The sequence below is a fragment of the Ammospiza nelsoni genome, chromosome 2 (genome assembly GCF_027579445.1).
Source record: "Ammospiza nelsoni isolate bAmmNel1 chromosome 2, bAmmNel1.pri, whole genome shotgun sequence".
In the NCBI taxonomy this organism is placed as follows: Eukaryota; Metazoa; Chordata; class Aves; order Passeriformes; family Passerellidae; genus Ammospiza; species Ammospiza nelsoni.
Genome location: NC_080634.1, coordinates 6,853,447 through 6,877,692, shown reverse-complemented (window position 1 = coordinate 6,877,692; position 24,246 = coordinate 6,853,447). Strand labels below are relative to the sequence as shown.

At 38.0% G+C, this 24,246-nt stretch overlaps 1 protein-coding gene across 3 annotated transcripts in view; it reads left to right on the top strand.

Annotated features, from left to right (window-relative positions):
* The window catches only part of CADM2 (cell adhesion molecule 2), a 571,723-nt gene that overhangs the window by 136,543 nt on the left and 410,934 nt on the right, over positions 1-24,246 (top strand). The window lies entirely within an intron of this gene.

Sequence of the window (24,246 nt, the reverse complement as noted above, 5' to 3'; positions counted from 1 at the left end):
CATCCGTCCCCCCCATATTTTATATACCCCCTGGGGCCGAGGGGTACCCACACTGAATCTTCTCTGGCACTGGGACATTTCTCCCCCTGGACTCAGTCTCTGTATCTCACGGAAACATGGCTCTGTCCATGGCTACACAAAAGAGTCCAGCATAAAATGCCACTCCATCTTCTCCCTTCTTTCAACATCTCTCACTCTCTCTCTCTCTGGTCCAGACCCCCATCACTCGTTCATTTCCTTCGTCCTCCTCCACTCTTATCACACGTCTAGGAAGGGTTAATGTTCTGTAGGGTTTTCATTGTCCAAAAGGGGTTAAAAACTCCTCCAGGCGGCTGGACTCCTGGCTGCACCCCCCCCCATCTCCTCAGCTGGGCTGCCTGCTGCCAGCACATATTTACTGAATTTCAAGGTTGCACTCTCTCTCTCTCTCTCTCTCTCTCTGTCTCCGGGGAGGGGGGGGGGGGGGGAAGGCTGTCCGATGTCTCTTGGGGCACTTCCTCCACCCTTCCATCATCCAAGGCCTCCTCACTCCCATGTCTGTCCAGGCCCAGGCCTACCGCATGGCTGCCCCTCCCTGCCCAGCAGCAGCGGCTGAACGGGGGAGAGCTCCGACCGCCGTCCCTCGAAGTCCCAAGAGATCCTCCCAGCGCCGAAGCTCTGCTTTTAACCCCTGGGTGTTCTCGAGGTGTCTCCTAAAACCCACTGGCTACCCCAGGTGCCAATATCAAAATCCAAGCACCCATTGGTTTGACCAGAATATCCCAGAATTCCCACTTCTTTCTGGTCAAACCACCACAGTATGAAACATTAAACTAGGAGAAAATACCTGTGTAAGGGGAAAAAAAGGTGTGGTTTTTTTTCCATCATACTTTAATTATTGAATTTTGTAGTCAATATACTGTAACATGATGAAACCCTTAGAATATAAAGGCATAACAGCAAAGTGGTGGAATATGCATTATGTTGATGTTCATATGCCTTCATATAATAGACACATAATTTTCATTCTATTTCTCCATGCATCTCAATTCAGAGTTGCACATATTTTATATCAGGATAAATTGCCCCAAGTAGTGATTTACAGCCTTTACTAGCTATGATTTATTTCCCACAAATTCCATTTCAGTGGAATGATGTGCTGTAATGTGGCATTTAGCATCATCTAAAAGATCTGCTTTATTTGGGTTAGAGAAATAACATTTTCTCTACATGAACTTCCATTTTAATTTTTTTTTTTATTCAGTAGCCTAAGTGTTAAAGCCTGAAAGGATTTAGAAAGCTGCAGTGAATGTGTTAAGACTGTTAATGAAGCCTCTGAATCTAAGGACAAAATTAGCTCTCACACCCACACTGCGCAAAGTACGGCAGCTGTCTGATGGAATTGCATCATGGCTTTTACCTGGGGACACGGGCATTATGTTCACTTGAAATGATGAAATTGGGAAGACAGATGTCCCCAGCGGACACTTTAAGGAGTTTGTACCTACATAAATTGCTCGACAAAAAATCCCTGAAATTTGAACATGAAACCTATGCAAAAATGCTTATTAAGTGTGAGCAGTGGGGAATGCGTTCCCGCGTGCAATAGCTGCTCTTAAGTGCGTACAGTAAGATACTTTTGATCCAGAATAACCTGAGAAAGAGAGAGAACAAAAGGAACTTTTGACAGCAAGGGCGTTGAACTGCTTTATTTTGTTGGAGGGAAAGATAAATCTGTATATGAGACTCTCATTCTCTAGAGCTTGATTCTGAGGAATCAAAGAGGAGCAGGTTCTCATTTCCTCCATTTCAATGAGTGGGAAAGATGCCTGTGGCTGTAGTCATGGAGAAGGAGAATCTCCAAGATCTAGAATATCTTGTTCTTCTCACCTCTCAGCCCACACAAGTTCCTCTATCAGGTGTAGCACAGCCATCAGGCTCAAGAGATCGGTAAAAAACCAGACCAGGAGAACAGCCATTCCCTTGAGAGCACATTGCTGGTTCTATGCTGCTGATTTAATCTATTTCTTCTTGATTTTATATAAGTTGTTTGTGCAAGATCATGACTGAGTAGCAGTTGGCATGATCCTGCAACGTAGGCTTGGAATAGGATGTGAGAAAACAGGGAGGAAGGGATAGGATCAGATTCCTGAAGAGCACTGCAATCAAAATATTCTGGATAGAGGTCAGTGATGGAAAACAAATACAGATATGTCTGTGGATGTAGCTGGCAGTATAAAAGCACAAAGTGAAATTTCTAATTACAAGAGCAAAAAAAATTACAATTGCAATATGTTTATACCTGATGTTCTTTGCAGTAAGTGAAATGGTCTCTCTTCATCCGCTTTACCCAGAAATATAGGAAGTGATCTGCAGATCAAATGTTTGCCAGCAGCACAGTGGTGCTTGCTGTCCAGGACAAGCTCACAGATAAGCAGAAATTATAAACTCATTTACTCCCTTCTTTTAGCAGCAAACTTCTTCGAATGGGAGTCTTAAGCAGGCAGTAATTAAGAACCTTAGTATAGATTTAAAAAAGGGATATTTGAAGGCATTTAATAAAATTAAACAAGTAAGCTTGAAATCTTCAGCCTTCAAGAGATTAAGTATCATTTTTTCATAATGTGGTACTGAGTGTGCTGATGACAAGAAGGGAGCACTTCATAAAGAAGGGTTTATGTATTTCTTCATGAAGTGTGTTGACTCCAATAGCACAGAACTAAACATTTCTATATCATGCCTCCTCACTTATCTCTAACTACCACAGTACCAAAAAACCCACTCGCTCCTTCCTTCTTGAAAAGGAAAACGTGTTGCTTTTAATAAGAGTAGTTGCATTTCATGTCCATTAATTTATTAATTATTTTTGAGAGAGCCTGATGTGTATCAAGATAAAATATCAGACCTTTGCTTTATTCAAGTGAATATTATTAAAACTACGTAGTCCATCATGGTGAGACTGGAGTTTTATATCTGGTTCTTGTGGTTCTTCTTAGAACCCTGTATAAAATTCAAGTGTATTTGCAGCTACTGAATGCTATTTGCTGTCATCAAAATGCAGGGTGGTTTTGAATAATGTAGCAATACAAGGACATCAGAGTTTAGAAATTGGTTTTGGAAGAATTTTAGAAATAAGGAGTTTATGGCATATGAGAATAGTAAAACGTATATTCTAGAAGAAATTGATAAATTGTGACTCTTATCACTGCTTTTTAGATGTAGTGTTTTATAAACATGACAATAAGGTGAAGTCAACTAAAAGTCTTCACAGATCCATTTTACAACTATGGGTTAAGGCATGTGCACACAAAATCTAGACAAATTTCTAAATATAGGAGATCACTTGCCTGGGATACTGAAATCAGTTTTAAGTGTCTTTGACAAGGCAAACTGAGAAAAAGAATTTATGCTTAGAAAATTAGTAAGTTAAAATCCTGTAAAATAATTCATAATTTACAGATAAAAAGCAAGAAATTGAATACATTAAAATGCCTTTTAACTACATGTACAGTCACACAGGAAGGTTCTTGCAATTGATATGTATTATGACTTCTGATATTTACCTTTACAATTACTGTTGTGGAGGCTGGATCTCATTTATGTTGACAATGAATTAGTTTGGTCTTAACTCCAGTCCTATAGAGCTAAAGTATCCTGCAACTTATTCTGAAATCCTGGCAATGGTCATACAGATGAAATTCCTGGCTAAACCTACTTTTGCTTTCTCTGTCGAGCCTGAGGCTATAGTCCTTACCACTTTTTAGTCATCAGATCAGTACTTGGCAAGGCAGTGTCTACTACAGCACTGCCTATCACTTCTAAAATGTGAGAAGCTATGAAGGAAATGTAGAACACCAGGAAAAAAAAGCAGATGTAGCACTAAAAATTGTCTACAAATTCCAAAGGATATGATAGAACAAATACACAGCATATAGCTGTTAATTAAGTTGGTGAATAACGCTTACTCTTTTAGTTGATTCAAAAACCTACAAAATACTTGGGGGAGGCGAATGCAGAAGAAATCAGTGTAGTAATTTTGGATTTTTACAAAAGCTTGGCTGTTGCTTTGCTAAGCCTGACTTGCAAAATTAATTTCAATTGCCTTGGGTAAGAGCACTGTCATGCGGATTAAAAGCTGGCTGAAACACCACAAACAAAGGGTGTCTTGAGGGTACCTCAGGGATCACTGCTAGAACCAGTCATTTTTAATGTCTCTATTAATGATCAGGGAGAGTGTTTAACAACATGCTAACAGAATTAATGTGTAATGCTAAACTACGAGGAGATGGAAATACTTGAAAGTTTAGAAAAAAGAAAAAAAATTATGCCAGGTCCACAGAGAGATTAGGAACACTGCACAAGTACCACAGTGCGCTTCAGCTTCGAGGAGATGCAGTGCAATTAGATCTCAGGAGGAGAATTTGGAAGATGGATAACACACTTAAAGAAACTTGGAGGCAGTTAGGTAGGGGGGAAACAAAAGGCTGAAAGGAGGAGTGACAATCAACAGCAAACCCAATGTGCATGAACTATGTAAGAGGGTGGCAAAGGAGGCTGATGGCAGCTGGAGCAGCACAGGAGACCCTGGGGCTGTGGGTTGGGCTCTCAGCTACAGCTACTTTGGAATTTTTACGTTTGTTAGAACAGGCAACTGGTAAATGCTTCAGAGGGGAATAGCCTTAAAATGACAGATTAGTTGTTTATGTGTTTTCTTCCAAAGTTCTTTGGATCTGCTATGATGCTCTAAAGTGCACATTGCTTAAATATTGCAGCTGTGAAATGTGAGCATTTGAGCTAGTACTGAACAGTGATGGAGCTAAATTATTACTCCTGAAGTACCAATGGGTAAGTGTTTGCAGAATCTTCAAGTAATAAATCAAATCACAAATAAATAATGGAAAATACAAAAGTATTGGATACCCCTGGGAGTGAAAGCAATTTCGTGCACATAGAGCAGCAACTAAACAATCTTGAGATCTCAAGAATTTGATATTTCTCTAAATGAAATATAAACACTTGTTATATCAGAATAAATGATGACTGATTCATGGTTACATGACATACTTAATTCTTAAAGAAATGTATTTATTTTCTATATATGTTATTCAGATCACCTCAACAACTAATGAGCTGCTTTTGGAAATCTTCACTTGCAATTTACCAATTTACAAGTCTTTAAAATTGTATTGTGAAAATATCTCCCCCCACTTTGACACTGTTAGCGTGGACAGGCAGCTTTTGTTCTATTTTACTACATATTTCTAAGATAAGTATTTAGAATTGGGAAAAATAACATAGTGTATTGGAGGCTCAATTATCATATAAAACCATATAAATTATTATATCTGCATTGATCATTTAACTAATAATGTCTTCATCTGAAACCTTTTTTTTAAAATTGAAATGCAATTCTACTTTGTTTCCAGTTGGAATAGCTTGCTTACACACTGACAATGTGCTTTGCTTGATGGGAGCAGGTGCTTCTTGCTGGTTGTTTTCTTAGTTATGTTTAAGGAATGTTTTCCAGACCACTTGTTTTCTCTCACAGAACTCCCCAAAAGTTTGAGCATTCTGGATTCTCCTTATTTGGAACATTTTTTTAATCAGAGAATAAACCCATCTCTGTTAGGAATCAATTGCATAAGTCTTTTAAAAATATTTGTGTTCTGATTTCTGTTTGAAATAATCTCTCTAATAAGTTGTTGGCTTGCTGTAACAAGAATCTGTATAATTCTCTAGCAGTGTTCAGTGTGGTTTTCCAGCTTCCAACAGCTGATGGGGAGGCAAGATTTGTTGTGGAAATGTGTGAGACACAGATAGCAGATCTTCTTTGCCAGCTGTTTCTTCTTACATATTTGCTTCCAGTTGGCCCACACTTGTTGTTCGGGACATGGCCAAACAGCCCACATTGTTGGAAACAGCATTTGCATTGATTTTGAAGCTCTTCATTCAGGAAGAATGTTTGAAGCAGCAGTGACAGGCTGGGAAACCTTTACTGCCTTAATTGTTAGTGGAACTGAAGGTGAAATATATTGGAAAATTGATCTGTCTGAACAGTAACCAGTATTTTTACTTTTAAAGCAGTTTATGTAGCATGGTTATGCCTGAGATATGGCCTCAAAGAGAGATTGTCTCCTGTAACTCTGTTACTTAACAGAGGAGAAGCTGGAAGTATCTCTGTCACTCTCATGGGTTATCTAGGCTCCATTGAGGCTTTTTGGGGTACAGGGATGCAATTCTAAGGATTTTGTTACCACATCCATCACTATGAAATAGCAAACAGAACATAGAGAAGAAAATGCTAGGGAAAAAACCATTAGTGCTAACTCATTTATCAGCTCTTTGTAAAGTGGCGGAAGTTTCCATCTTGTATAAAACCCTGAGAACGAAGTCGGCGCCGCTCGGGGTGGTGTTGGTTGTGGTTCCAGTAATCTGTTTAGTATTCTGCTGAACCCCGGGGCTGTCCGAGTGCCCTCTATCAATAACAAAGGCTCAGTTGTTTTATTTGCTTAGCAGTTTGCGCCAGCTTTAGTCAGCACATTGAAATCTACATTTTGAGTGCTTTTTTGAAACATTTGTGAAATAGATTTTTGCCTTCTGTTGATGATTAAGGTAACATGGTACAGTTCCAGACTGCAAGAAAATGCAATGGGTTTTATTTGTGATTAAATAGATGCAAATCTGCATATATACTTTTTCACGAAATTTTTTTAACTTCAAACTGTGAGGCTACTTGGTCTATGAGCCTATTTATTCCACTGTAGTACCGGTATAAGCAAATAAAATGCTGGGCATGAAATTAGATTTTGATCAGAAAATGGAGTTCTAGTTATGTATTTTTTATGTGTGCAGTAGTATTATAGATTTACAATATTTGAGGGGACAAATATAATATGCATGCTAATTTCCAATGACTGAAGTATATCTTTGTCACACCTGTAAACATAAACCAATTGAGTTAGTGAAGTTTGTAAACAACTCAAACTTGCAAGGTCACTTTGCAAGTCTTTTAGAAGTTTTTAATCTTTTAAAGGTTTTAAAATATTAGCTATCTAATCCTTTCAAAAGCTCAGTGAGGAAAGCAGTGAGTACAGTCACACTGAGCTCCAGACAGAGTGAGGTTCCACCACAGCACCCAGGAGCTTGTCTAACTCTGGATTTAAGCCCTAAGCTTACTTTGGCATGGTGTGGTTTTTAGATTGCCTGGTTTTGGAGCTTGCCTGACTCTGGATTCAAGCTTGTGCCCTGATTCAGGTTGGTCTAGGCTCACTTTGGTTTTGAGGAGAGTTGGCGCTCATCACAGATAGTAAAGATGATGGAGCTTCCTCCAGAGTGCACCACAAGCTCTTCCTGCCCTGGAGCCTCATCCCATCCTAAAGTTACCCAGGGCAGGTCAGAGACAGCCAGTGAAATGTAGTGTCATTATTCCTGTTCCAGTGGAGGGTTTTTTTATCCAGGTGTTTAAGCAAGGAAGCAATCATTAGAACGTTCTGCATGTTAACAGCAGTGATTGCTCTTTCTGGAAGACTGTGTATTGCTTATACTTATTGACACACTCTAGAAGTGTGACCTGGTATTAATGAAAAGGCACTTGGCAGAATCAATTAACACAGATGGTTGTTTGATTTATTACTTGTTGCTCTTTGTTGTTCCATCAGTTCTTTGCTGAACGTGGTTGATTATCTTGCTCTCCTTTGTTTCCATTAACAGTAGTAAAATCTGAAGAGTTTGTTTAAACCTTTCACTTTGACACGTAAAGCTAATAAAGCTAAGATGATGCCCTGTGCAAGATCTCTTCAGAAAACTCTCTTTTGTACTACATAGTTGAAGAAGGCAGGTTCAACCATCTGATTTTGCATTTAATTCACAAAGGAGTGTGCCAGACATTGGTGGTTGTCTGGAGAACTGGTGATGAAAACAGGATGATATTGCAACTGATGTGCCAGATAAAATAAAACATAGGAGGACAAAGACTGGCATCTCTAGAAGGGAATACAGATTACTTAGTTTATCACTGGAAAAGACTCCATCTGTTTTCTCTTTTCCCTGCAAAGAGGTAGGAACATTGTATTTGTGGGTCGGATATTGTTTTATATACGTGAAAAGCTTCCCTCCCCACCTTTTTTTTAACATGAGGTAACATCAAGCCTCAAAAAGGGAAGAGCAAAATATTGACAATCGCTTTGGCTGAAATTGGCAATAGAGCTCTGCTTTGATAATTTCTGTAATGTGAGGAATTGTACTGTGGGCACAAGAAATGCTGGAATCGTTTTGGATTTAAGGAATTTTTGACTCATGCATTGTGTGCAAGGTGTGTTGTTGCTTTTAACAAGTTTTCTTAGGTTTTGCTGTTTGATAGCATTTGTTAGTAATTTCCTATGGTTGAAAGAACTGTGTAGCATAAAACCACTTCATATTGTATCCTTTAATTGACTATAATCAACAACTTACCACACATTGTTTGAAAGGGACTATGTAATCTCAGCCAAGGATCTTGCTTATAGGATGAAGCTCCTGCACAAATTCCTTTCTCAAAATTGTAATCAGTTTTAAGTATCTACAACAAATTTTCTGAAATTGTGATGCTGTGTTCACTGTGTTATAACAGTACCTTATTTAAATGAGTGGGATATTTGAATGTTGATAGCACCTTGTGTGGAATTTTATTACAGAGTGGTCGAGAACTTGAAGGTTAAGTGGTATTTCAAAATAACAATTAAGACCCTGACAAAAAATGATGGCTACATTTGAAAAACAATCTGAGTTACCCACATGGATAGCTTGTGGTCAGCCCTGTTATCCATAGGCTGCTCAGGCTATGGTTTATGCAGGAAGGATTGTAAATATTCTTTTTTAGTGTCCAGCCTGTGTTTGCTACCTCCTGGATGCTGCTGGACCAAGGGGCACCAGGCCTGTCCCACTGTCTGTCCAGGTTCCCTCTGGAGGAGGGAGCTGTGCTGTGCCAGAGGTGGCTGCTCCCAGGGGTGAGCAAACAGCAGAACAAAGCATCTTAAATACTCCTAGGCTTGAAATCGTGACATGAAACTGGATGTAAGTTGGTGGAGAACCGGGGCAAGTCTAGCATTTTGTGCTTTATTCACTTTACAGGGTGTTGTATTATTTTTATGAGGGTGGGTAGTTATAAAACAAAAGGTAAGGTTTTCAAACTTAGAGGGTGGGTTTATATTAGTTATTAAGAAGAATTTTTTTTACTGTGAGGCACTGGAATAGGTAGTCCAGAGAAGTTGTGGGTGCCCCATCCCTGAAGGTGTTCAGACCAGGATGGATGGGGCTCTGAGCAGCCTGGTCTAGTGGAAGGTGTCCCTGCTCACAACAGTGGAGTTTGGAAGTAGATGATCTTCATCTTCCAGCCCAAACCATTATATGATTCTGTGACTTGTGACCTGTTTGGATGATGGCTGCTCTCTAGCCCTTGGTGGTCCGTACCAACATAATTTTATAACCAGTGCACTGTAAATAAGAGGAGGAAATAATTTCTGTTACTTCAGGTCTTTGTTTCATTGATTCCATTGCTCCTATCATGCCACAGCAGGCAGTTCTGTAAATTTATGTCTGTTCCTCTTGTGTGTGTTTTGGAGTAAGATAATTAATACTCTGAACCCTAGATGAGAAATGATTCATTGCTCCTTGCCACCTTTAGCAGCCCTTTGGTAGAGGTATCATGTTGCCTTCTCCATCCACTGTGCAGCTCCTTGCTGCTGCACTCAATAACAAGAGATTCACCGGTCACTTTTTCCTTCTGTCGCGTTCAGCGGCGGAACAATTAATGCTGACTTTTACGTCGTTACCATTTTGCATTTTCGTTAGCACCTGCCCTGACAAACGGGATCAGTCCACACCTCGGAGTGGCTGTGCCAGCCTGTCTGCAGCCTCTGCAGGTACCACTGCAAACCCAGCCCTGTGATTGCTGCTGTCTCTGTACACCCTGGACAATTTGGGATTGGTGCAGCCAAGGCTGCGCAGTGGAGCTGGGAAGGAGCCTGAAGTAGGAAGGATAATTAAGAAGGGTTTTTCTGCAGCTGCGTAATTGCTTTGTACAGCAGGTCGTGGCTGTCCTGCAGTAATAAATTGTAATGATGTCCGTGCCTTTCAAAACATTATCTTTGCTTTTGCATGCGAGGAAATAAGAAATAAGATGTATTCCAATTTAAAGGTAATCCAGCTCATATAGTTCTAGTTTGCATGAATCACATATTAGTTGAATTTATCACCACTACGAAAATCACCTCTTAGGAGACAAAGTCTGACTAATCTTGGCCATGGCACAAGCAATGCTTTTATTGACAATTGGTTTTGTTACCACGTCTTACTTCTCAGTTTTTAAAAAATATTTATTCAAGATTTTTTGTATTTATTTCTGCAGCTTATAGAATCAATCACTGTTTCACAATAAACCGTGTTTTCTTCGAACTGTTGTTTTTAGGATATTTGGGAGCAGTTCACTAACAGAATGTTAAAAGCAAAAATCCATATGGTTCCATGCCACCCATGGCAGCATACTTTTAGCTATAAAAAATTCACTATAATTTGAATTATTTTAATACATATTTTAGGATAGTCTTACTATCACTTATATCGCTTCTGTGATATTTTTCTTTGCTAAAAGTGAAATTGTTCCTTATATTTTAATAGAGTTTTAACAATTTAACAAATGCTTTTTCTTATTACTGAACATTTGATTCAAAGCTTTTGCTTTAGTCTCAAAGTTAATAAAGTTCTGAAATAACTGAATTTAAATGTGAAATGAAATTTCCTAATACATGACTATTCAGTTTTCACTGAGGAGCTATACACTGGAAAAGTAAAATATGCTAAATTATCATCTGTAATTTAAAGCCAAATCTATCTCTAAGTGTTGTCTTGTGGCATTTAATCGTCACAGCTAATGTCTGTGCATTTCCCTTGGCAAGCTGTATCAGAAGAACCGACAGGGACTTCTGTCCAAGCATGCAGGAATTGTTTCTGCTGAGAGGGGCAAAAATAGGGCTGTGTTGGGGTATTTTTGTGGTTTATTTTTTTGTTTTGTTTTGTTTTTCCATGTACATGTCATCACTCTTTTATGTCCCATTATTTATTTTAAGTACCTAGTTCAAATTAGTCTGTTTGTTGGATTAGAAAGAGCTTTCCCCATATCAAGGGAACCTCAAACCTTTATTGGTTTATATAGGGACTATATATTTGTTTGGTTAAAAAAAGAAATAAAAACCCCCAAAATTGAAATGCAACCCTTTCCAAATGGATAAATGACTGCCTTGGGGTAAATGCGAGTTTGTTTGCCTAAATACTCAGCATTGTGTGGTAACAAATAATGATAATTTCTGCAGTTTGATAGCATGGGTACACTTATCACTCTGTTATATTCCTCCTATACCTGTGCTAAGTCTTATTTCTCTCTTAAAAATTAAATTAGACAATAACCTAAGTGAGGTTTTTGGACTCCAAAGAAGCTCTGACCTTTTTATTATCTCCTTAGTATTTGATGTTTAAATTTTTAAGCTTGCATGTTTTCACTAGGCAATTGAAAAGAAAATTTATTATGAAAACATGAGATTTTTGTGTCCATTCTTTAAGTATTTAATGGATTTGGCAACTCTGCTTCAAACTGACTGACCATTTTCCAGTAACTTCTGTGTCAACTTACTTTCCCCCTTGAAGGGCAGCCACCAACTTTCCTTCCTCCCTTGGCAAAGACTGAGGTGTAGGTGCTTAGATTCAAATTGTTTTATTTGTTGTTTTGCTGTTGTTTTTTGGGGTTTCTTTCCATCGGTTTTAATGAAAGTAATATCTGCTTGAGGTATCCTGCCGTGCTGTGGTCCCCAGGTTTTCCCAAAAGTTGGCAGACAGCCCTCTTGCCAAAGAAATGTTCATTTATGAAATTGATGGTTGATTTGTTTGCTTTGTTACAATTATTTTGGAAAGCCTCATCTTTTAAGGACTGCCTTTTCTGTGGATGAGGGTCAAATCAAATTGCTACTCTGCAGGTAAAATCATCAGTTCATCTACGGCTTAAACTTTGCCCAGCTGTAATGCCAGGAACACAGAACTGTGAAAGAAAACAACATGGGTTTTGTCCTTCTGTTCCTGAAAGTTTCTGTTCCTATATCTACTCACTACACAATTTCAGATGCTGAATATGGAGGACTGTCTTCCTTCACACTAAGAAATAAACAATTAATTTTCTTGCAGTTTGTGTAGTGACTCTGTCACTGAGTAATTGAATTTGAATTATTCATATACCAACTAGTGGCATGAAGTGTGTTACAAGTTTTCCAAGTATATATAAAATATATTTTTCCAAGCTGCATTGTATTAATTTGTAGTGAAGGTAACAAATTCAATTTGCCTCACTGAGAAAGCAAACCAGAAAGTTAATTCCATTTTCAGTTAGCATGTGAAATCAGCGGAATAATAAAACACAGGAAGAAGAAGCAAATCTAAAAAATTTGAATCAAAACTAGAGGAAATACCCGAGGGAGCACAACTTGGGGGTCATGGAGATAGAAAGAGTATATATCCAATAAAATGTGTGGCATATTATGGGGGAAAGCAACACTTGAGAGGGTTGTGATTAACACAAGTCAAAGAGCGAAGCCTGAGAAAGAAATTGTCTTGTCCAGAGGAAACGCTGTAAATGTTGATTTGGAGGCAACTGGTGAGCTAAATGTTACTTAAAAAACCAGGTATGCAGTACATTGTTGTTGTTCAGAAATCCTTTTTTTTCTCCTTAATAAGACCTCATAGGAGGTTTTTAATGACTCTTTCGTAGGGGGGAAAAAACCCAGCTTGTTGGTCCTAGGATTTTTGTTATGTTACTTAGTTTTTTGGATGAAGTGAAAGAAAAAGGGGTAGTTAACAATGTGCCCGAGTGAAATGGACTTTCTGAACTAACAGAATTGGTACTGTAAGATACGCTGAACATGGGAAAAAGGGAATCTCAGTCAAAACCCCTGAAAAGTCTGACAAAGAATCAATGCATGTGCAAAGTACTTAGAGGTCTAAATGGATCTGGATAGAGGGATCCATTCTTTTGACTGAAAAACGGAACAGATTGCTCCAGCTCCTGCTGTTGGGCATCTGCAGACAAATGTTTTGGAAGGCCTGTAAGGCCAGCTCCAAGAACAAATGATAATTTATATCCAAATTGTTTCTCCTTCAGATTTCTCTCTTTAATTTAAGCTCTGCCAGTATCTCTTTCATGATGATTAAAGAAGAGAAATTCCCAGAGTAAAGAACCTCTGGTCAAAATTTATAGTTTTAAATAAAGTTTTAGAGTTATATCTAGGGAAATGTTTGTTTTTGCTAAGTGGACAGCAGACTGTTAGGAGAGATAGTCATTTAATAAGCAGAGAGTTGGAAGCATTCTAAAATGGAGAAAATAACTGCTTTTTATCATCACTGAAATCTAAAATGTAAATAGTTGCAAGCATTTCTTTGTTTTTCTCCCTGTTTTTCATGTGTGAGCCTAAAACTTTACAAGTGTTGCCATTTTCCTTTCCTTGTAGGCTGGTAGATATTTAACAAAAGTAAGAAATTAAGCGAACCAAACTCATTCAATACCAGATTGAACGCTTTTGTGCCCATCTCCTCTGCAGCAGCTGAAGTAACAAATTAAGTGTTTGTGGTCGCACTCAGTTTGTCAAGCATAACAAACTTGTATTTCAAGTAAAATAAAGCTGGCACCAGAACAGTGTAAGCCAGGATGGTGCTTGTCTTGAGCTCCATGACATTAATTCTAGTCAAGAAGCATTGTCTGTTCACAGGAACTTCAAATAACCTCTTTGCCTGTGTCTTTGACCAGATAAATCTGCATCTGCTTATTAGTTTCAGCACAGAAAAGTGAACAAAAGCTCAGCCAGAATTTGTTTTGGTGGCTAGCTGTGAAACACTTCGACTGTGTTCTGCCTTCCTTCCACCATGAGCACTGCTGGGAAATGAAGCATCTTGATTACAAAACTTCTGAGAGGGTATCAGAGATCAATTAGACCATCACATCAAATTCAAGGGAATTAGAATTTAAGGTGATAATTTTTGTAATTGCACAGACCATTTAGTTTTGTTGGTGGCTGTGTGAGGTGTACCAGGTATTTAAACCATCCTAGAAATGGAAAGTGATTGACTTGACTTTAATCTACCCCAGTGGTTAAAGTGGAAGTTGAGCTGTGTGCCTTGCCAGGTGGTGACTGATGGGACGTGCAGGCTTGTCTGAGTACCAGCAATCTGCCCAAAATACCCAAGGCAAAGTAATTGGCACTTCCCTCTGACTGCTCAGCCTTGTGACTGCTGGGCCCAGAGATCCATCAGCAGGAAGGCAATTATGTGGATGCCTGGAATCCCTTCTGCCCAAAGTGCTTTTAATCAGCATGCAAATAATGTAAATAAATGCAAACGTAACCACTCAAGAAAAGAAGCCTAACCACAATTTATTTTCTATTCCTTTATTGTTATGCCTGTGTTTGTTCCATTATGTATCCATATCATACCATTCCTTTATTCTTTTTGATTTTGAATGCTTTCAATTTGGCAAGACAAGTTTGTGCACAAATTGCAAAACCAGTATGACCTGAACTAATAAATTTTCAATGAGCTGGGCTCACTTTCTTACTCAGCTGTAAGAAATCTACTCAAAATATTCTTTTTTTTTTAGTGTGTTGTGCTAAATGTAAACCTTTGATCAGACAGTACATGAATAAGGAATGTTGTTTTTCTGTATTAAGTGGAAATGAGGCCTAAGGCAGCCTGCTGTTAGGATCATAAGTACTAAATAAAATATGAACTAGTTAAACTTTGCAACCTTCCAAGGACAGGCATAATTTCATATATTAAAAGAAATCTTATGTAATAAATCGAGAGATTAGCTTTAAATTGTGTCATGGTACACCTTCAAATACAAGACTGAAATTTAAAAGTGCTGCAGTCTTAGAATTTAGAATATAGATTTTTTTTTTTTAAATCTACTTCCTCTCTACTAACATTTTTTTTAAATATCACCATCTTTTTTTTTTACCTTTGTGTTTTTGCTTTTCTTTAAAAAAATGCTTAGCAGTTCTGCTTGTATTTCTATCTTGGAGGCCTAAAGGCCTTAAAAAAAGAAAGAGAGTTGATTCTTTATTCAGTGTTATTTATCTTTTACATTCTTTTTTCTTTTATTTCTTATGGCTTGCTGCTCCAGCAAATTGGAGCAGAGATGTGACTTGAAGATGTGATGACCAAAAGGTAAATGAAGAGTTCAGCAATTTTTTGTCCCATTCTTGAAACTATTATGATTTTCAGACTGGGTTGAGTATTGGGGAACCATTTAGAGTCTTCTCTTTGAATCTATCACCTTTCCATTCTTTATATTTTCTTAATATTCCTCTGCTGTTGGTTTTCTTCCTCCTGTTTGATGGTCTTTATATTCAGTTTTATCACTTGTCAATATATCAGGTGTATTGTGTGCATCTAAATTTTGGTCACAAATGCTAAAGTTTTTAAACTTTGATGTAAATTATTCCATTACAGTGACAAGAGTAGAGCAACTATTCTGTACAGCTCCCCACTGTCCCTTTGCATGTGACCACAGGCAAAAACTGTTTTGTTTAGTATTATTTATTTTATTTTTTATTTTACTCTTTATTATTTATTTTTTACTTTTTTAAATTTTTATTTTATATTTTATATTTTATTATTTCATTTTATTTTTTTATCTTATGTTATTTTTTGGTTTCTTTTAGTTGTTTATATTTTTATTTGCTTTATTTTTTTTAGTGTTTTATAATTTAATTTTTCTTTATTATTTTTATTGTGTTTTCCTGGGGATGCTTAGCTGGATACATGCCTTCAGTGTATAGGCTTACCCAAAACAAGGTGTCACTGAAATCCCTGAATACAAATCCTCTCCTGTTTCTTTGGCTTCCTAGGTAGCTGGAAATATTCTGGTCCACTTTTGCTGCTCGTTTCTCTCATGTGGTGTTATTGTACCTTGTTTCATCAGTTTTTCATCTAATGCATTTTAGGTGTAGTTTGTAGTTTTTTTTTTTTTTTAACCAGCATTCTAATTATGTTCATTCATTAAATGCTTTATTAGAAATATTACATTTTTAGTACAAAACTTTCAAATAAGTAGAAACTGCTGCAGGTGTTCTGGTTCAAAACTGAGGATAATTGTCTGCAACTTTGTGTCCTATTTTTATTCTGTGCACCATTTAGATAAATTATTGCCTATTATGCATGTGCTATTTTAAAAGATCAGTAAATATGTGTAATATTTTCTTGTGCTCCATTATCAATGGCAGTTCATAGAAGCTATTCCTCATTTCATAGTGGAGATTTTAAAGTTTCAGCCTCCCATGAAAGCATAGCCCATAATATTGTAACTCATATTAAGTTTAGTATTTTTCTAATGACAGTGATGTTAAAAGGTTTTCATTTGCAAAGAAGCTTTGCTTGCTTAATCTAATAATCCCACCTTAATAAAATACAAACCCACTTGAGACAGGGCTTCATCACTTAAAGGAAAATAAGATAGCTTAGGTATTGATTAATTTGCCTGTGTAGTTGTCAATAATGCCAAAATATGAGTACAAATTAGCTTGTCATCTTTAGGTGCAAGTGCCATTTATTGTGTTCTCTGAAACTGCTATCACAGCCATTTTATTTTATTTCAACATGATTACAGCCATCATACTCTGGGAGCTTTTCTGTGTGTGGAGGAAAACCACATGTGGGTGCAAAGATGGTGACAGTGACAGGGCTGCCTGACCTCTCTGCCCAGGACCTCTCCTGCTGCTGCCCCTCTGTGGAGTTTGAAACTGTGGTGACAGAGGAGCGTGGGGCAGGTGATGAGGAGACTGAAACATTTACAGATTGTCATTAAAACCTAAAATACTGCCTTTATTCATAATTTTGATCTCTTTCAAACTAGTGCAAACCAAATTAAACCACTTTAAACTGATTTGAATGGTTGGATGTGGTTGAAACTGGATTGAATCATTCAGAACTGGTTGGATGTAGATCTGGTCCAAACCTGTAGAACAGGTTGGATCTACAGATCAAAACCATTTTGAACGTGTTAGAACTGTTTTGAACCGGTTGGAACCTGTCTGAATCTGTAAGTAATGGTCACATCTGGTTTAAACTGGTTTCAACCAGATTTCAGAGTCAGTTTGTTCTGCACTGAACTGGTTGGATCGTGTTTAAACACAGTCTGAACCGTTTTGAACTTGTTGACTCTGCTCAGAACCAGTTGGATCTGGTTGAAACTGTTCAATTTTGCATTACTGATTCCATCGGGAAGAGATGTAGTTCTTGGTCACTGTTCCTCTTAAGAAAGGTGTTCTGGAGAGCAGCCATCAGCTTTTTCTTCTAATTCATTAATTTGTGGGGTCAAAAGGTTAAAGATGCAAATTAGGCTTCTGGGTAAGTTTATCTCCTATCAAGCCACAACTTTGCATCTTAATTATAATCTTTAAGGGCAGGGTACATGTCAAGCACCCTGTGGTAATGTGGCCTAAAGAAACACACTATAAATGCAAAACCGGCACTTGTTCTTAATTTCATTAAAGTCTTAAGTCTACTCAGAGAATTATTTGTCTTGGTATAATGATATTAATTCTTATAAACCAAATTATGCAGCTGTTAGAAGTCATTCCCAATAATGGGACAATCAGAACTGATAGAAACAGACGTTCTATGTCAATTCCTTTCTCTAATGTTAACCTTACCTTTTGTAAAAAGTCTCAGTGCTAAGATTGATGGTGATAATTCAATAGAAAAGCCATATGGTGTTATGGGGAGTGGTCAGCACCTCACTTTCTACCCCAGAAATCACTGATATTGATCATTCTTTCTTCTGTTGGTTAGGAAGAGTGGGGTGTTGACTTAGTGTTTCTTCCTCCACGGTTGGAATCTGCTTTGGTTCATTTATATTGTTTGGCAAACACAGTTTATTAACTTGATCTTTATTGACTTGTAAAACCATTTCTTCTTTTGCTTCAGTTCACAAACCCATGCTCCCGTAGTAAATATAATTGACCATTTCTGATTAGTGTTTGGAGCCCTGGCAGCTTTGCCATCATCCTGTGCTCTCTCTTTCATGGCCTTTGCTGTCACCTGGTGTTTGTACTTCTGGGAAATCTGTTCTTAAATTTCCAGGTTTTCTTCAAGGTGTGGTTTTCTGATAGCCTGAATAAGGTGTCATTGTTAAAGACTAATCACATGTACATCTTTTTTCCTAACACCATGAGAGGGACGTGTTTATAAACACCAGGTGTTTATGCCTCAACAAAGGTTACACATGAGGTAAAAGTCAATGCCCACAAAGAGCTGGGGTTCTTGTGATAACGCTGTCCCTGTCTTCTTTCCTCCTCTCTCTGCTCCTTGTCTCCTTTTCCTATCCCCCTTTAGTAGGAACACTTTTACCCCCTTTTTGTTTTTCAATAAATTGTTCTCAGATGTAATATCGCCGCGTTTACGCTTTATTTTCATCCGAAAAATCTAATCAAAAGAATCCTCTGCTACTCCTGCTTTTATAGAATGGGACACACCAGTAACAATTCACTTGACAACCACAATGATCTGTTAGAAGACACTCATCCACAAAGTAACATAAAGCCTTGAAAATATTTTTTTTTACCAGCATTTCTCAAGCCATGCTGTTGTTAAAGGGAGTGCCCTTGAACCACACCTTTGATCTGGTCTCTCAAATGTCTTCACTGGTGTTTAGCATGGCAAAGGAAGAAAGAGCACAGAATATGGGAAAGGCTCCTGACAGTCACAGGGAACTGTCAGCAAGAGGAAAGCAGGGGTGGAAGATTTTGTGCTAAGCGAAGTTCGAAGTTCTGAGAAGCATTTGCAATGTATTGGTTTATAGGAAAACTATGAACTAGAACAGTAAGAAATGCCATGTGAATTTTATTTCTTTTTAGTTGCAAGGTGATAATTTTGTGCATCTATTTGTGTGTTGTTGTTTTTCTAGGTTCATATATTCCTTTATGCTACTAGGTAAAGCTATGCTGGGTTTTATAGGTATTGTGTTTTCTTTCACACTGAATCCAAAGTCAATGTGGAACAGAAATTCTTGTCTATTATTAGAAATAAGGTCAAGACTGGTCTTGGAGGCCTAAAAGAGTTTTACTTTTGGACTTCTTTCCTGTCAAATATTGATAGGCAGATGTCACAGCCAGGAAACATGCCGAGAGGCTCAGGATTGAACAGGGGAACAGCTTAATATAGTAATCTTGTACTCTGTGAGACAGCTTTGGAGTTGGAGGCATTGTATCTTCAGACATTTTATCTTCAGACAAAATTATGGGTGTAGAACCTGAACTAAGTAGGCTTGCTGGCAGCAGGGCTTGCTGGCTCCTCAGAGCACTGGGAGATGGCATCAGTTGTGGCCTGACCATTCCTGCAGAACTTGTGTGGGAGTTGAACTTGAATTGGCACAAGGCACCCACTCAGTGCCTGCAATCCACAGGAACTTCAGCAACTCTGTGCATAAGACATTGCACAGGAGCAGCTCATCCATCTGGTCTTTGTGTTAGAAGTAGTGAGGAGAAAAGGGAACAAACAAAGGTCTTGTGTGGTTCTGCTCAGTACTTCCAGCTTGTTCAGCTTCAGGCATGCATGGCTGAAACACTGGAGTTAATCTGTGCCTTCAACCAGCTCTACATAAGCTCTGTTTGCGATCAAGGAGCCTTTAAATATGTTCAGGGTATTTGGTGTTGCTGTGGAATGTATTTGGTGCTGGTAACATGATTTGTAAACTGCAGATTGAAGTGCAGCTCGAGCCCTGGGTGTGGGAGCCCAAGACAAAGGCCTTGATAACAGAGGGCATGAAGATGGGTGTCCCAGCCAGGTGGATGGACACTGGGAGATATAGAGCAGGAAAAGGGAACTTGGGAAGAAGAGTAAGACCATGGCAAGCTTGGACTGTGAGGGGATAAAAGCCCAGGGGTTCCTTTGAGATCCCTCCTCAAAGGAACGAGCTCAGGCTGTTTCTGTCTTACTGCAGCTTTATGGAATGAGTCATCCGAAACTGCTTTGAGAAACCTGGGATCAAGCTGGTGAGGAAACCTGACCTGACTTTGTGAGTGGGGAGACCTGTGGGAGCCCACCAGGCCACTGGGGCCACCACTGTGAATGGGCTTTGGTTCTAGCAGTGAAAATCTGTGACATTGGGAGTGTGGCCGTCAGGGAGTCCTGTGAATGTTCATAATGGTCATACTGGGAAGTTTCCTTAACAGTTTTGTTGTTTGGTTTTTTGGTTTGTTTTTTTGGTGGTTTTTTTGGGTTTTTTTTTCAAAAGCAGAAGAATTTTTAGCATTTTTCAATGTCGATGTAATCTGAAAGCTTTTTCTAAAAGCTGCTCCTGCATCAAGATTTGGACTTGTGTGTGTGAAGTGACTCACTTGGAGCAGCCTGGCTTGTGATTGCCCCTGTGGGACAGAACCTCCTCTCCCCACTCGCTGCTTTGAACCACAGCAACACCAGTAATTATGGGTCACAGTGTGAAGACCTAACATTATAACTGTCTGCATGTAGAGTGATTATAACTGAGTCACTAGTAATATTGGGAGTGCACTTGAAAGCAACGTGAAATGTCTGAAGGATATATAAGGAACATTTTTTTTTTACGCTTTGGTAAATTCTTTCAAATTTGTCTTCATTTTTTCTTTTTTTTTTTTCTTTTTCAGAAATTTTGATTAGCTGGTGTTAAATAGGACTCTATTATTTTTTGTGCTCACTCAGTATCTTTCAAGCAAAGGTTTTTTAGTGCATCACACATTGGTAGCAGAACCCATGACTGAAACTCAAATTTCCTGGCACATTTAACATCTAATTACTGGCCTTGGTTTCAAATGGATGCATGTGGGTAGGATAATACACGTGTATTAAACTCTGTAGAGCAAAACAGATCAGAGCTGAGTATTTATATTTGCACTTGCAGGAGCAGGTTCCAAATTTGCTTTTTTTTTCTCAAATATTGTATAACAGCCACTGAGAACAGGAGAAGCCATCGAATATGATTAACCTGTCATTGTGTTAATTATATACGGTGCAAGGTTGGGATGGCAGCAACAACTCATCAGTTTTGTTTCCAACACAAGTCCTTCTGGCAAGTGAGGATTTAGTAAGTTTTAATTCCATCACACATGCTGAGGTTAAGCTCAGTTGGAAGAACTTTATCCCTGAAATTTTTAGTCAAAGCTTAATCACTCGATTAACTTCCTGAAACTAGAGGATTGACCTCAAATCCTCATCCTTAATAAGAACTTTGCAGTAGATAAGATTCAGTAGAAAACACTTCTCTATCTCCAGAAAGGCTTTTCTTTACATTTTTTAATGAAACTGGAATGATGCAGTTAGCCTTCCATTATCAAATCAACCCTCACTGAAATTCAAACTACATGACTGGTACCACTGAAATTGCAGTCCACTTGTTATTTGACTTTTTAGACTTCTTACTCCTTCTCAGTGTGAAAATACAATTACTTGTTTACCAGTTAATGCTGCCTACCTCAGTTCAGTTAAAGGTGTGCAGCATCCACACTGCTCTTAATCACCAGTTTCTTGTTGAGACTGAAACATTGCTGTGAAGGTTCTTGTGGTGCCCTACAATATTCATCGTGACTAAGCATTGGGATGCTTTTTGCGGAAAAACAAAATGAAAACTATCACCCACCTTTGAAAAAATGTGTCAGAATATATATTTGCGTGTGTTTTTCATTGTTGTTTCCTCAGCTGAGCTGATTCTCCAGGGTCAGATGAGGCTTTATTCAACTGGAGCTTTTTCAGATTTCATGGCATGCTTGGGGATGCTCCTTCAGATTGAGATTTGCAGAGTAGAACATTGGAGTTCGTTTGACAGTTTGGTAAATGATTGCTTTGTTTACAAAAACAGCAGAAGGGTAGCTTGGCTTGAGTTGCCAGTCAAGCAGTTTTGTAGTACTAGCTAGATTTTCCCTCTCCAATATCCTTGTTGGTTTTGGTTTGGTCTTTGTTCAGAATGTTCTCGCTATTTTACCTGAAGTTAAAACTTATTCTTAAAAGTACTTTGCAGTTGGTTTTAAGTGCACTTATGTTCTCTTCTTTCCCCTCTCTGTAAAACATTTACTGACTCTTTCAGGTTTGATGGTCTGTTAGTTCTGAAATGCAGAAAGAGAGAGCAAGATCTCTCTCCTTTGTTTACTTATCCTTCTTTGGAGTTACACCAGCAGCTTTTTCATGTCATCCTTCACAATGTGGTGTAGCATTTGGTGTGTTTAAAAATCCCTAACTGTTAGGTACTTGGATTCTACTTAATTATGGTGAAATTTCAATTCCTAAATCACGTAGCACAAATTGCCATATTCCCAGGCATTAACCCAATGCAGTCAGCATACCTGAAGAACCATCTACTGGGCAAGAAATTTGACTTTTTCCAGCCAATTACCAAATGCTAATTAGAAGATGAAGTAGGTCAAATGAGAATGAATAACTTGTCATGCTCCTCTTTGCTCAAGTTCTTTGAGTGGGCTCACAGGCAAGGCTTGGGAGGTATCACAGTTTCCACAGGCAGATGTTTTATGTGCCCTGGCTCATTTCACTACAGCTCTTCTACACCGTGTGCTTCCTGTCACCAGGGCTCATCTAATTTCTGTGTGACTGATAATTCCTCCCAGGGTCCCTTAATTCACACTTCCTTCTAGTGTGGTACTGGTAATTCCACAGGTCATTCCTAAGTGCCTTCCAAAAGTCGAGTCAGACTGGAATTGATATGGGAAACCCAAGTTAGAGTCGGTAGAAAATAACATCGAAATTTGTGGTGGTAAATGAGATAAGGAATTCGCTTCTATGCTTCATGGGCTGCATACAGTTGTAGGAAAATCTTCTTGACTCATCTAGTGAATGATATTCAGTGCAATTTGAAGTGTATAATACTGAGGTTGCTGTAGAATTTACGGTGTTTAAAAGTTTTGATGTTTACAGGTGGTCTAGTTGTACAAAAAACTTTGATTTTCGCTCATCTGTATTTATGGAGTGAAGGAGTGCAAGAAGGTGTTGGAGCTGTGTAAACAACTAAACCTTTCAAGAAGTAGGCTAAAAAGTAACATAAAAAATTAAATTATGTTTTTAAGCTTTAGTTTAGATTTCAGTTTCTGAGTTGTGTCTTTAATAGTATTAATATTGTTTTCTGCTTATTGCTACCTAAGTAATGCCATGTCAATAAATTACACAATTTCTACAGAGTTCTTCCACTTTTATTTATGGTAGCTCTTTATACTCCTCAGGAAGGCCAAGACCTGTCCCTCCCAGAAGGAATACAAAAATGTAGTTTGGGGGTTTTTTCCCCTTCTGCTTTTCTTAAATCTTGATCTTGTGAATTCTTTTGGGGGTTGTGGTTTTATTTGGATATTTTTTTTTAACATTTTAAGTCTGGTAGTTCTAACTAATAGAATTTAAACTTGATCATCTGTAGAACAATATTCAAAAGGAAAGGTCTTGAAGGGAAAATGAAGCAGACATGAACACGTTAAATTTCAAAAATGAGATAATTTGACTTTAATTTTTTTTGGAGAGAAAGAATGAAATCTGCTAGGTGCCTGGAGTTAGGAAGAAATCTCCCCTTGAGACTTTCTTATATCTTCTGAAACACCTTATTATGTCAATGTCACAGATGGAGCATCCTATTAGGCTTCTTACGCTGTATTTTTTATATTTTATCTGTGAAGTGCAACTCTAAAGGAATCATGGCAGGAGAAACAAAGCCCATCTTGAAATACAATGAGCTCATCAGTGAGTAAGCCTTTAATAAGATTAGAAATATGCATAAATATCTTCCTGAATAAAGTCCATGGTATGTAAAATAATGTAAAAATCCTATTGAAATCCTTCCTGCATGAATGAGAGATCACTTTTTTATTTAGTACTTGGCATTTTATTTCTTTGCTTGGCACTGTTGAAATATCTCTATTTTTTAATTTGAACACTTTTTAAATGGTAGTATTTTGGAGCATTTTGTTGTGTTAAAGTAGGTGTGGAAATTAGTCTTCCTACAAGTTCTGTCACAACAAAATTATGGGGTTTTTTAATCTGGAAGTCTAAAAGCAAGGACCGAAGCTTTCTGCTTTTATGATGAAAGGCAAATGAGCTGTTATTCTAATTATAAATTTAAAATATCAATAGAAGTACTCACTAAGTAGCAATAAACATCTCTCTTTAAATTTCCTGTTCTATCGATTGTATCTCATATGATAACCCATTAACTGATTGCTGTTGATCAGCAAAATG